This window comes from Hemitrygon akajei, chromosome 7 (genome assembly GCF_048418815.1).
Source record: "Hemitrygon akajei chromosome 7, sHemAka1.3, whole genome shotgun sequence".
In the NCBI taxonomy this organism is placed as follows: Eukaryota; Metazoa; Chordata; class Chondrichthyes; order Myliobatiformes; family Dasyatidae; genus Hemitrygon; species Hemitrygon akajei.
Window position 1 is genome coordinate 21,880,417 of NC_133130.1, and position 15,352 is coordinate 21,895,768.

General features: G+C 42.1%; 1 protein-coding gene across 6 annotated transcripts in view; it reads left to right on the forward strand.

The window, feature by feature from the left end:
* akt3a (v-akt murine thymoma viral oncogene homolog 3a) overlaps positions 1-15,352 on the forward strand; it is a 442,785-nt gene that overhangs the window by 130,774 nt on the left and 296,659 nt on the right. The window contains exon 1 of one of the 6 annotated variants that reach the window (XM_073050484.1): positions 9,963-10,074. The exons of the other annotated variants lie outside the window; for them this stretch is intronic. The gene's annotated coding sequence lies outside the window, so the exon portion shown is untranslated. Of the gene's footprint in view, positions 1-9,962; positions 10,075-15,352 lie in introns of those variants that run through there. 6 annotated transcript variants of the gene reach the window in all.

The following is a 15,352-nucleotide window of genomic DNA, read 5'->3' on the forward strand; positions in this document are numbered from 1 at the left end:
ATATCTTTGTCTTTTACTTTCATGTTTATTTTTATTTTTTATTTTATTTTCATGTTTGCTCTGTAAAGCACACTGAACTATATCATCTGTATGAAATGTGCTCTATAAATGAGTTGTAAAAACACTTTGGAACCACTATATCCTCAGATTTAATTGCTTTGTATTAGTTCATTGCAAGTCTTGAAATTTATCAGTTTTCCAGTGTTCTGAATTTGTCACTTATTGTTCCAATACTGACCATCAGCACATTCTAGGCACAACCTTTCCTCCATTCCTCTCTATGCAAGTTAACTTGTTTAAAAATTATTTATTTTTGTTCTAAAGTTTATCTTGGCAGCTCTGTTAACTAAAAGGTATCAGTCTTTCTTGTAATCTTCAAGAATTATTGACTATAATAATCTTGTTAACTACAGATTAATACAAAATTGATAATACCTGACAAAGGACAGAGAAATTGAAATCTAACTTTCTGGTATGTATTGATTAAAAATTTTCTGGAATAATGGAAGGCATGATTGTGTCAAAAACCAAGGTCAGTAGTTGTTAAAACAATATTACGGAGGGAAAAATGCACTCAAGATAAAAGTGGGATCCAGCCTGGAACTACAGCTTCTACCATCCAAGTTTGGTGAAAAGGACAAGTTGCTTAGACTTGATTGTGCATTTGCAGTTGATACTAAAAGTAAATGGTTTGGATAGGGGAGAAAACTAAAGGTAAACTGAGTTATTAAGTAAAATAGATAACATTATGGCCCAAGAAATTTTATGTGGGCTGTAAGTTTGGAGAAACTTTGTGGTAAGATAATAGGAATTGTAGGAAAGAATTGGATTTGACTGTTCAAGTACATTAGTTTTGTGCATATACCAGGGCAATTAAAACTTGTAGAAGTGGGTGATGGTTGGCATGAGAGTTGGCAGTGGAAGTGATACTTTAGAATGAAAGTAAGTCCTCAGACACAAAGCCTAGAGGAGGCACACATCCTCTGTCTCAGTGCAGCGAAGAGTGGAGTTAACATTATTGAGCAGAGCCAACCTGGACCCTTGACTCTGGTCCCGACTGCTGGCCTTATCAATTGATCTGGCCTGGCGTTTAAATCATCCAAACATCGGCCATTCCTCGCTCTGAGACCCAGGCCCTGCCACTTTGATGCATGTGGTCCTGGACCCAATTGCTACTTTCCGGCCCATACCCAACCTCTTTAAATTGGTCCAGCACTTAAATCGCTCAAACTCTGCTCTGATTTTTCGCCGCTTTGTGCCCCCGACTTTGTCTTGAAAATACCTTGAGTTCGCTACCACTCAGTCTTACATATGCCTCCACCATGCTCCGACTCCTTGAACATCCCTCGACCTCTATCCAACTGTCTTGCAACTGCATGCTTTGATTCTTAACTCTGCCTTACCTTCGCATGCCTCTTCATTGTTTGCGGTGATCGTGTACCATAATTTTTTTTGCAGAAGTTATTAATAAAGTATTGAGTTGTATTTCTTTGAGAACCGCCAGTAAGTTGTCACCTGCTCTATGCCATCTTAAACTGATCTCTCAATTTCATTACATCTAGTTAAACTTTTAAGCATCTTTTCCATTTGGCTCAGCTTTGTTAACCTATGACCTCCGGAGTTTCCGATTACAAATTTTCAGCTCACATTCTTTACAAGGGAATATTTGTTTTAATTCTGTTTTTAAGAAATCTGACCAAGTTCTATTAAGTTCCACAATGGGATTTCAAAAACTTAGAAATAGCTTATTTTACAAACATGTAAAGGAAAATGCTTTCTGTGATTATTCTAGTATTTTAATACTTTTGAAGTTTGAGGCTGCGGAGAGTTTTATCGAAAATGTTTTTTGGAAGGTTTTTTCTGAACAGTTACTGATATTTCATCCCATTTGTTGAAATCTAGCATGAGATCTGTGCATCAATATGAATTTCTTTCTTGATGTTGAAAATTTGCTTTTCTTAAAATAGAGATTAATTCTCAAGTAAGTCTTCCGCAATATTTAGCACAGATACCTTGTTGTATTTTCTTGGTGAACACTAAATAAACTACAAGAAATTTATTTAAATGATCTGGCACGGCATTTAAATCATCCAAACATTGGGTCGTTCCTTGCTCTAAGACCCAGGCCCTGTTTTTTAATACATGTGGTTCTGAACCCCACAGGATTCATAAAGCTAGATGGTCAATGGTTCTTATGATTGCCTGTTAGCTGCTGAGAAACAGTGAGAAAGCTGAAAATTCAGACTTGAAGAATAATATAACAAGCAGGAATGTGAATAGGCTCGTGCCAGAGAAAGTTTAAAAGTTATTATCAGAGCTGCAGAAATTTATTTTAGGAGCCGGATGCTTTCCAAATAGATCTGATTATCCATTTTCATTGCTGAATAATTTGAGTAAAATTAACCTTTTTGCTTTGGAACATTTGCTTCTAAGTTATCACAAAGTAACTATGAACAACATAACTGAATCACAACTGGTGCAAACACTTCCAGTGATGTTGTTTGCATCTGCCCAGCTTATTCCTTAAAAATCCAGAATTTCCTACTGTGGCATTTGTTTTATACAGAGTAAAATAATTCCTATGAATGCCTTTTAGGAAATTGGTGTCCTTGTATGCCGTGTATTTTATCCTGACTCATTGAAAATAATTAAAAAAATTGCATATGGTAGAAATTTAAAAAATTGTACTGTACTTCAGTTGGTCTAATGTGTTCAAAGTCATTTCTAGTTCATTGTGGAAACCAAACTTGGATTGGGTGATTGCTTTACAGAATACCTGCATTTAGTCTGCAGGGTCTGATTCTGAGCTTTCTGATGCCTGTCATCCTGCCAAGGCATACGTTTTCCATCCTGCTCCTGATCTGACCTAACCAGCACTGATGAGACAGACATACTTTATTGATCCCGAGGGAAATTGAGACAGCGGCAACCCTCCAATCCTCTGGAACCTCTCCCATCCTCATTGATGATGCATCCCGTCCGGTCTTGGTGACTTATCCAACTTGATGCTTTCCAGAAATCCTCCACACTGCCAAGAGTCTTACCATTAATGCTATATTCTGCCATCATATTTGACCTACCAAAATGAACCACATCACACTTATCTGGGTGAACTCCATCTGCCACTTCTCAGCCCAGTTTTCCATCCTATCAATGTTGTGCTTTAACCTCTGACAGCCCTTCACACTATCCACAACAACCCCAACCTTTTGTGTCATCAGCAACTTACTACCTATCCCTCCACTTCCTCATCCAGGTCATTTTATAAAAATCACAAAGAGTAGGGGTGCCAGAACAGATCCCTGAGGCACACCACTGGTCACTGACCTCCATGCAGAATATGACTCATCTACAACCATAGTGGGGTGTGTCAGGAATGGACAGGAGGAGGAGTATAGGAAACTGATACAGGACTTTGTGATATGGTGCAACTCAAACTACCTGCGTCTCAATATCACCAAGACCAAGGAGATGGTGGTGGACTTTAGGAGATCTAGGCCTCATATGGAGCCAGTGATCATTAATGGAGAATGTGTGGAGCAGGTTAAGACCTACAAGTATCTGGGAGTACAGTTAGACGAGAAGCTAGACTGGACTGCCAACACAGATGCCTTGTGCAGGAAGGCACAGAGTCGACTGTACTTCCTAAGAAGGTTGGCGTCATTCAATGTCTGTAGTGAGATGCTGAAGATGTTCTATAGGTCAGTTGTGGAGAGCGCCCTCTTCTTTGTGGTGGCGTGTTGGGGAGGAAGCATTAAGAAGAGGGACGCCTCACGTCTTAATAAGCTGGTAAGGAAGGCGGGCTCTGTCGTGGGCAAAGTACTGGAGAGTTTAACATCGGTAGCTGAGCGAAGGGCGCTGAGTAGGCTACGGTCAATTATGAATAACTCTGAACATCCTCTACATAGCACCATCCAGAGACAGAGAAGCAGTTTCAGCGACAGGTTACTATCGATGCAATGCTCCTCAGACAGGATGAAGAGGTCAATACTCCCCAATGCCATTGGGCTTTACAATTCTACCGCCAGGACTTAAGAACTTTTTAAAAGCTATTATTAATGCTTTTTGAGATAGTGATTTAGATGCATATCATATTTTTTTACTGAGTTAAGTATTGTATGTAATTAGTTTTGCTACAACAAGTGTATGGGACATTGGAAAAAAGTTGAATTTCCCCATGGGGATGAATAAAGTATCTATCTATCTATCTATCTGTCTGTCTGTCTGTCTGTCTGTCTGTCTGTCTATTCTTTGCCTTCTGGGGGCAAGCCAGTTCTGAATCCACAAAGCAACATCCCTTTGGATCCCTTGCCTCCTTACTTTCTCAATAAGCCTTACATGGGGTACCTTAGCAGATGCCTTGTTAAAATCCATATATACTACATGTACTGCTCTACATTCATCAATGTGTTCAGTGACATCCTCAAAAAAATCCAGTCAGGCTTGTAAGGCATGACCTTTCACAAAGCCATGTTGACTATTCCTAATCATATTATGCCTCTCCAAATATTCATAAATCCAGCCTCTCAGGATCTTCTCCATCAACTTACCAACCACTGAAATAAGACTCACTGGTCTATAATTTCCTGGGCTATATCTACTCCCTTCCTTGAATAAGGGAACAACTGCAACCCTCCAATCCTCCGGAACCTCTCCCGTCCTCATTGATGATGCATCCTATACGGTCCTGGTGACTTATCCAACTTGATGCTTTCCAAAAGCTCCAGCACATCCTCTTCCTTAATATCTACATGCTCAAGCTTTTCAGTCTGCTGCAAGCCATCCCTACAATTGCCAAGATCCTTTTCTGTAGTGAATACTGAAGCAAAGTATTCATTAAGTACCTCTGCTATCTCTTCCGGTTCCATACACGCTTCTCCACTGTCATACTTCACTGGTCCTATTCTCTCACGTCTTATCCTTTTGCTCTTCACATACTTGTAGAATGCCTTGGAATTTTCTTTAATCCTGCCTGCCAAGGTCTTCTCATGGCCCCTTCTGGCTCTCCTAATTTCATTCTTAAGCTTCTTCCTGCTAGCCTTATAATCTTCTAGATCTCTATCATTACCTAGTTTTTTGAACCTTTTGTAAGCTCTTTTCTTCTTGTCTAGATTTACAACAGCCTTTGTACACCACGGTTCATGTACCTTACCATCCATTCCCAGTCTCATTGGAACGTACCTATGCAGAACCCCACGCAAATATCCCCTGAACATTTGCCACATTTCTTCTGTACATTTCCCTGAGAACATCTGTGTCAAGTTCCTGCTTGATAGCCTCATATTTCCCTTTACTCCAATTAAACGTTTCCCTAACTTGTCTGTTCCTATCTCTCTCCATTGCTATGGTAAAGGAAATAGAATTGTGATCACTATCTCCAAAATGTGTTCCCATTGAGAGACCTGACATCTGACCAGGTTCATTTCCCAATACCAAATCAAGTGCAGCCACTCCTCTTGTAGGCTTATCTACATATTGTGTCAAGAGACCTTCCTAAACACATCTAACAAACTGCACCCCATCTAAACTACTCACTCTAGGGAGATGCCAGTCAATATTTGGGAAATTAAAATCTCCCACCACAACAACCCTGTTATTATTACACCTTTCCAAAATCTCCTTTCCTATCTGCTCCTTGATACCCCTGTTACTGTTGGGTGGTCTATTTAAAGAAAAACACCCAGTAGAGTTATTGACCCCTTCCTATTCCTAACTTCCACCCATAGAGACTCCGTAGACAACCCCTCCAAGACTTCCTCCTTTCCTGCAGCCGTGACACTATCCCTGATCACCCCCCCACCTCTTTTGCCCCCCCACCGTCCTTTCTGAAACATCTGAAACCTGGCACTTGAAGTAGACATTCCTGTCCCTGAACCATCCAATTTTCTGTAATGTCCATAACATCATAGCTCCAAGTGCTGATCCATGCTCTAAGCTCATCCACTTTGTTCATAATACTCCTCGCATTAAAATAGACACATCTCAAACCATAAGTCTGAGTGCGTCCCTTCTCTATCACCTGCCTATCCTCCCTTTCTCAGTGTCTCCAAGCTTTCTCTATTTGTGAGTCAACCTCCCATTCCTCTGTCTCTTCAGTTTGGTTCTCACCCCCAGCAATCCTAGTTTAAACTTTTCCCAATAGCCCTAGCAAACCTCCCCACCAGGATATTTGTCCCCCTGGGATACAAGTGCAACCTGTCCTTTTTGTACAGGTCACACCTGCCCCAAAAGAGGACCCAATGATCCAGAAATCTGAATCCCTGCCCCCCGCTCCAATCCCTCAGCCACACATTTATCCTCCAGCTCATTCTATTCCTATACTCACTGTAACATGGCACAGGCAGTATTCCTGAGATTACTACCTTTGAGGTCCTGCTTCTCAACTTCCTTACTAGCTCCCTGTGGTCTGTTTTCAGGACCTCCTCCCTTCTCCTACCTATGTCGTTGGTACCAATATGTACCATGACCTCTGGCTGTTCTCCTTCCAACTTCAGAACACGATCAGAAACTTCCCAGACCCTGGCACCTGGGAAGCAAACTACCATCCACGTTTCTTTCCTGCGTTCACAGAATTGCCTGTTTGACCCCCTAACTATAGTCTCCTATCACTGCTGCCATCCTCTTCCTTTCCCTACCTTTCTGAGCCACAGGGCCGGACTCTGTGCCAGAGGTGCGACCACTATTGTTTCCCCCAGGTAGGCTGTCTCCCCCAACTGTACTCAAAACAGGAGTACTTATTGTTAAGGGACAGCCACTGGGGTGCTCATTAGCATCTGCCTCTTGCATTTCCATCTCCTGACTGTTACCCACTGCCTCTCCCCAGGCCCTGGCGTGACTACCTGCCTATAGCTCCTCTCTATCACCTCCTTACTCTCCCTGACCAGATGAAGTTCATCGAGCTGCATCTTCAGTCGCCTAACATGGTCCCTAATGAGCTGCAGCTTGACTCACCTGGTGTAGATGTGGCCATTCGGGAGACTGGGAGTTTCCAGGACCTCCCACATCTGACACCGAGCACAGAAAACTGGCCTCACACACATACTTTCTGTCTGTATTTCTACACTGATAAGCTACCTCACCTCGGCCCATTATTGCTGAAGCCCCGTTGAGCCAAAGCCTTCCTACTGTCTCCCTCTACTCCACCCACTGTATAAATCTGTCTTTTTAAACTCTTCTTGCTGTTCTCACTGGCTGACCTCCACGTGCTTGCGCAGTCATGCTCCGTTCAAACCACTGAAGAAATAACTTGAGTATATTCAGTGAAGATCCATGCAAATTTTGCAGAATACTGAGCTTGCATCTTTTCCTGCTTTTCAACTTCTCTTTGTGCTGTCTCTGAACTCAGTCTGTTTACTGGATCTACTATTCTAATCACACTCATCTGCTTACACCCACTTTCCTTCCTGGCTCTAATAATGAATCTTAAAATATGCTATTATCATTACCTCTCCTTGTCTAATATGAAATGATTTTACTCATTTCTTCACAATTGACAAAAGGATCTTCAACTCCATTCCTTTGGAACTTGATGTCGCCTTCTTGATTAGTGTTATAGTACTAAGACCAGTTATCAATAATATATAAATTAGATTAACTGACAGAGAGAGAATCTATCCCATAGGAGTTGTGAATCTGTTCTCCATCTGTATTGTATTCTATGTTATACGTTTATTATGGTAGCTATTCACTCGGGGGGGGGGGGGGCAGTGTAAAAGCGAATGGAATACGTTACTTATTCATGCTTTGTTCTTTGCAGTTTGGGGTTGGAGGCAGACTGATGTCTCATCTTTTGCTGAGAGCTCAATGATGCGAAACTTGGATGTGCTTAATTTCATGGCTTCAAGTTGTATGTTTGTTAATTTTTAATGGAGATTGAATACATATCTTTGAATTTTGGAACATCATTGTGGGAGCTGAGGTGCATCATGTCATGCAAGTATAACAAACCCATGGGGATCACCGACAGCAGCAGTTGGTTTGGCTAGAATTGGCCATAGCATTCTGTCTGCAAAACTTTTCGATATTTATACTAAACAAACATCAGCGTTCGGATGTGTCCACAAATTAGAAGTGCCAAAGCGTGGAGCAGCTTGTGGCAAGTAATGACCTTTTGTTGATTCATACTGTGTGTTTGTTTTGAAACAATCTTGAATGGTCAGTGCTGCCTATCCAGTTGGGGGTTGTGAGCTATATAGTGGTGCTTGCCTAAGGGGTTCTGTTAAAATGATAACTATTTTGAATGTCGACATCTGAATTTAATTGCCATTGTTTTGTCTGGTTTTTATCGTTGCCTTGATGCCACTTACGTGCAGGAGGGAGGAGCTCGGGAGGACTTTGGGGTTCTTGCATTTAACTGTCATTCATTCTTTGGGGCACTTCTGTTTTTCGTAGATGTTTTGCGAAGGAAAAGCTTTTCAGGATGTATATTGTATATATTTCTCTGACATTAAATTGGACCTTTGAACTTTTGGTTGGCATATTTGGGAAAACATGAGTCAAGCTGGAAGCAGTGGCATTGAAGTCAAGACTAAGAAATTAAACAAATATGCAATAGTGACGGTCAAATTGCTAGAAGAAATTAAAATATTTTTAAGGCCACAGAACATGCTGTAACTATGTATGAAGCTGATGACTTTCAGGATGATGTACACCTTGAAGATGGTGTGTCCAACATGTATGCAGCAGGTTCTATTGCCACCAGAGCATCCTATGCCTCTGACGCCTCATCGGCACACATTAAAACAGAGGCTGAGCTATGCACAAGACAACAAGTATTGAGGGAGAAACGTGCGTTGCTCCTCAGGATGGAGTAACTTACAGGAAGAAATTGCAGCTAAGATGGCCAGTGATAAAGTGCTAAAGGCTTCAAGTGCTATGGGTGCTAAAAGTGCTCCAGCAAAACAGTGTTATGGTGAGAGATCCTATGTTGACATGCTACAGAGAAAGTCCAACATACTCTGTCAGTGTGGACACAAGTTCCTCAAATATCTGAGCCACGATTTTGGATCCCAAGGAGTAGTTCAGGGTGTTCATCCTTAGGCACTCTGAAGGAAGTGCTCTGAGCAGATGCCATATCCACCAGCACAAGGTGCTTCTGAGGACATTGATTTATAGTATGGTGACACTCATGTTTCACATGATGGAGGTTTAAATGCTGCACTGGAGGTCATAGGGATGTGAAGGGAAATAACAAGCTTAGTGATGCAGCAACAATGCATTGCATCTCTGCCTGAAAGAGATTCAAATCGTCATTGGCGATCCATTGCAGTATATTTAAACTTTTGAGGGCTTTCAAGAATAGCATTGAAGGTAAGACTGATGATTATGATGACTGTCTCTATTTTCTTGAACAGTTCACTGGAGGTTACCCTGGAGAGCTTATCAAAAGTTGCCAGCGAGCAAGCCTAGAGGAAGGATATCTGAAGGCTCAAGCTTTACTGCAGGAACATTTTGGTGACGTGCACAAAATTGCTGTGGCCTGCATCTAAAAGGCTCTTCCTTAGCAGCATATTAAATCAGAAGACGTGAAAGCTCTTCAAGGTTGGTCTTTTTGGTAGACGCTGTGGAAGACGTGCAGGACGTGTGTGTTGGACATGCCTGTTAATATGAGGATTATTGTAAATAAGTCGGCCGATAAACTGAGGGAAAAATGAAGATCGGTGGACTATAAACTGTAAGAAAGACACAACTGTATGGTTACTTTCGCTGACATTGACTTTTTTGAAAGATGAGTTAAAGATTGCCATGCGCCCAGTGTTTGGGAAGTTATATGAAGCTACGTCACCAGCATAAGCAAAGGTGTGAACAAAACTGGATTATGAATGCATTCTAAAGCTAAAAGATTGCTGCTACTATGGGTACAGTGAAAAGTAAAGCTAAAACTGAGTCCAGAACAAATGAGGTTTGCCTTTTCTGCAATGGTGAACCTATTTTGAATTTGTCTCGAAGTTGGTGAAAAAATTAATTATGAGTGGCTTGCCTTCCTAAAAGAAATTGGTATCTGCTTTGGTTGTCTGTGTACAGGACACTGCAGCAAGGATCGCAGGAAGCGTCTTTCATGCAAGGTATCTAGTGGTAAGCATCCCAGCATACTTCATTTTCACTCTGAAGAAAAAGGTGCAGATTCGAAACAAGCATGAATGAATCAAACACAGCAGTGAGTAATGCCCTAGTATCTAATGGCATTACGGGAGCTAGTGATTACGATTGTAAACTTCCTATTATTCCAGTTTAAGTGAAGTCTAAGGAGAGTAACAAGATGGTGGTTACTTATGCTTTCCTTGATCAAGGATATACAGCAGTGTTCTGCACAGAGAGCCTCATAAACAAGATCAACCTGACAGGAAAAGGAACATGAATTCTCTTGTGCACCATGGGTCAAGAGAAGGTTGTGAGTAGTTATGTCGTTTGTGGATTGTAAGTGGCTGACTTAGGGAGTGAAAACTATTGTGAACTGCTAATCATCTATATGCAGGGAGATGTGCCTGTTCGCAAGGGGACCATTCCTCATCAGAGAGAGCTTCAGGAATGGTCTCACCTGAAGTATATTCATTTGATAGAAATTGAGTGAGAAATTGAACCAGCTGCCTAGGGGTGAATTGGAGCTGCTGCAAGTGATCCAAGCTGACAGTCAATAGGACTTCAGTTTTGTGCTTGGATGAGCTGAGGCAGTAGCAATTCAAGACAGATTTTCTGTAGTACAGTCAAGAGGAACAATTTCTTGAGAAGATCACCATCCAGGATGTTCTGCTTTCTAGAAAGATGACATTTTGTGTAATGTTGAGATTTCATGTCTCCTGTGTCTTGGTTACATGTAGTTGTAATTATTATAGTGTAACATTCAAGGAGGCTGGACTGTAGGAACAATGCATCTGTTCTCTATCTGCATTGTCTTGTGTGTTTATTATGGTAACCAGTCACACGAATGGAGTGCGTAGTAAAACTGAAGGAAAAAAGTTATGCATTCATGCTTTGTTTGTTGCAGTTTGAGGCTGGGGATTGACGAATGGCGCATCTTTTGATGACTGCTCATTATGCTCAAGTTGCACTTGGGTGTGCTAAGATTCATCGCTTCAAGATTGTGTGTTTGCTAAGTTACTAATAAAGGATTGAATGTGTATCTTGGACTTTTGAAGCAATCATAATAGGAGCTGAGGCACATTGTGCAGATAAAACAGATCAGTGGAGGTAGCCAACAGTGGTAATTAGTTTGGTGAGAATTGGCTGCTACCTACACCCTATCCTCGTTATAAGTGGGGCATATGTTCCTCGCAGTTGACGCATAATGTGAAATCGCATAATGTGGATAATTATTTAAATGGAGAAAATAGGGATGCGTTCCAGAGGGCTTCTGAAATGTTTTATCTGTAATTTATTCACATTTTCATAACAATACGACACAAAAGCAGTACTACAAGGCACATTCGTATTATATTTCATCAATTTAAGGTATTATTCAATGTAATAAATCATAGAAAGTTAACATACTAGGGTGTACAGTACTCACCAACAGTGGCAGGTGTGTTCGCTCCGGGAGATGAGTGGTTGTTGTGGTGTCGGGCAGCTTTACGTGGATAAGGTGCATGGATGGTTGTGGTCATCAGGATCATATCAAGCACAGCAAGGGGTGAAGGTAGACTCACAGAACTCCTAGAACTGCTGCCACCGGTTTGAAGAAAGTGGTGAGGGTTGTTTGCTTGGCAGCATTTTGTTTTTCAGCATAAATTTGCTTGTAGGGAAGAAGGGTTGACGGCAGAGAATGACTGAAATGCTGACTCTGTTCTAAACTTGGGTCCATGCCCATCGCCATTTGTGCCAAGTGTTCCGACTTCTACCAGTCCCTCACCATTGGTAAACTCCTGGGATTTTCAAAATCGTCTGTTGCCTGCAGCATCTGAGAGAGAGTTCGCCATAAAATAAATACACCTTGAATGTGGATCACACCTTGGTCGAGTGGTTGAATCAGTGATGTTGTGTTAGGCGGTAGGAAATGCACTGTTATGTTAGGATGAATGCTGTTCAAATGTTTAGGATGGGCTGGCGCATTTTCAAGCAACAAAAGAACTTTAAAGGCAAGATTCTGTTCTTGGCAGTAGTGTTCCAGAGCTGTGTTACCTTCAGCTGATGCTGTGCTGTTTGTAATTTCCAACTTTTTTTCAAGTGTTAAAACAGTTCTCTGCCGCTCGGCTGATGGCCCAGGACATGACATCGGACGCTTAGGAGGCATAGTTAAATACTTCAAGCACAAAATTGCTGCACCATAGGCAAAACCAATAAAAGTTTAAGAGCGCAAAATTGCACATCCACACCTTGCCAAAACCAATGCGAGACTGGCAGGAGTGAGACTGTGAGGTGTGCGCACGTGACTTGGATCGGCGGGAAAGCAGTGCTCCTCGCATAACTGATCTTTGGACGCATATAAGGAGACATTGGTAGAAATGGGTTCCTTGCATAACTCTGGATCCACATAGACTGAAGACGCATAAAACGAGGATAGGGTGTAATTCTTTGCCTGATCCATGACCAGTTTGTAGCTTTTGATATAGTTGGCCATATTATTGTGTAATGCATCTCCATTCTGTGGATGAGGTAACATTTGAAGGGTTTCATTTTTGCGATGTAGTGATAGACATGGAATAATCATGTACAATTGCTTCTCTTCCCACTCATTCAAAGGTACTTCTGTGCTTCATTTGTGTTTTCTATATATTTCTGAAGCATACTCATCACATGTATAGGAACTTAAAAAAAACTTTTTGTACCTTATCTACCAGACCAAAAGCCTTAGAACATAGAAGGTGGGTCACAGAGCAGTACAACATAGGAACTGGTCCTTTGGGCATGATGTTGTGCTGAAATAATTAAGCTAATGACAACTACCGTAGATTCCGGATTATAAGCCGCTACTTTTTTCCCACATTTTGAACAGCTTTGAACTCTGCGGCCTATAATCCAGAGCGGCTAATACATGGTTTTTTTTTCATGCCGCCTCGTAAACATTTTGCCTCGTAACAGTAGACCAATAAAATTGATGAGTAGTTCACAGAGGTCCAATGAAATTGTACGATAAATCAAGCGCACTTTCACAATTAAATTATTGTAAATCAGTCATTTGTACTCACCCTCATCAATATGGAAAATACTCGAAGCAAGACCCGAGCGCGTCAGACCCGATTAGACCCGATCGCAATGCGCAAGCGTCAGACCCGATTAGACCCGAGCGCATTGCGCAAGCGTCAGACCCGATTAGACCCGATCGCAATGCGCAAGCGTCAGACCCGATTAGACCCGATCGCATTGCGCAAGCGTCAGATCCGATTAGACCCGATCGCATTGCGCAAGCGTGTCAGACCCGATTAGACCCGATCGCATTGCGCAAGCGTCAGACCCGATTAGACCCGATCGCAATGCGCAAGCGTCAGACCCGATTAGACCCGAGCGCATTGCGCAAGCGTGTCAGACCCGATTAGACCCGATCGCAATGCGCAAGCGTCAGACCCGATTAGACCCGATTGCATTGCGCAAGCGTCAGACCTGATTAGACCCGATCGCATTGCGCAAGCGTGTCAGACCCGATTAGACCCGATCGCAATGCGCAAGCGTCAGACCCGATTAGACCCGATCGCATTGCGCAAGCGTCAGACCCGATTAGACCCGATCGAAAACGCTGCTTTTAAGTTAAAGTCGATCAATAACTTTTCCTGGTAGGCTGCAATATATATATTTTTATCAGTCGCTAGGAGATATTGGAATGTTGTTCGTGCTGTTCAGTAAAAAAGTATATGCAACGTAATTTGTGTTACCGATACGTATGTATATTTAAAAGTAGCGGTGCGGCCTAAAATCCGGTGCGGCCTTTACAATTAAAAAATTGATTTTATTTCTAAAATTAGAGCCTGCGGCTAATAATCAGGTGCGCTCTGTAGTCCGGAATCTACGGTAGTCCCTTCTGTCTGCATATGGTTGAAATCCCTCCAATCTCTGTATATTCATGTGCCTATTTACGAGTCTCTTAAGTGTAACTATTGTATCAGTGTAAACTTCCAGAGCGCCTCGGCGTGACCCGAGTAGCGGCAGCACTCTCAATGGATACAATTAAATATTCCTGTTACAGTCTGCTACAGCTAAAAAGCATAACTGCTTCCAAGGTCAGTACAGTCAACAAAGATGTCTTAATGTGTTTAAATGAGCTATCGCTGCTTAAAACCGATGGAAACAACACCTTGTGGTTGGAAGTACCCATGGAGAAAACCTCGGAAGAAGTGCGGGCATAGATCAGGATTACAAATGCTTTTAAGTAAATGGGATTTTTAACTCCCTATACTGACTATCTTGCTGGTGAACATGCAGTCTCTGGTGAATAAAATTGATGATCTCAGAGCTAGGGTGCTAAATCAGAGGGACATTACAGACCGACATACTTTATTGATCCCAAGGGAAATTGGGTTTTGTTACAGCTGCGCCAACCAAGAATAGTGTAGAAATATAGCAATATAAAACCATAAATAATTAAATAATAAGTTAATCATGCCAAGTGGAAATAAGTCCAGGACCAGCCTATTGGCTCAGGGTGTCTGACACTCCGAGGGAGGAGTTGTAAAGTTTGATGGTCACAGGGAGGAATGACTTCCTGTGACGCTCAGTGTTACATCTCGGTGGAATGAGTCTCTGGCTGAATGTACTCCTGTGCCTAACCAGTACATTATGGAGTGGATGGGAGACATTGTCCAAAATGGCATGCAACTTGGACAGCATCCTCTTTTCAGACACCACCGTCAGAGAATCCAGTTCCACCCCCACAACATCAGGACCGCATGTGTCCTTTGTTTCACGGAATCCTGGTTAACCCTTCCCTACCGGATGCAGTGATTCAAATCAGGTTTGCTATACACCGTCAGGATAGATCTGTAATCTCTCAAAAGCAGAGGTGGAGGAGTATACCTCATGATCTTCTCTTCTTGGTGCACAAATGTATCAGTTCTGTCCCAATTCTGCTCACCAGACCTGGAATATCTAGCAGTAAAGTGTTCTTTTTAACCTACCACAGAAGTTATTCTGGTAGCAGTTTACATTCCACCTCAGGCCAATGTCAAGCAGGCTTCAGATGATCTGAATAATGTGAACAACATGCACAAAACAGCACACCCTAACACCTTCACCATAATTTTGGGAGACTTTAACAAGGCCAGTCTGAAAAAAATCACTAAGCAACCACCATCAACAGATCGCTTGCAATACCAGAGGAAACAACACACTGGACCATTGCTACGTCACCATCAAGAATGCCTACCATGCTATTTCATGCCCTCACTTCGGGAAGTCTGATCACCTAGCTCCCTGAGTATAGGCAGAG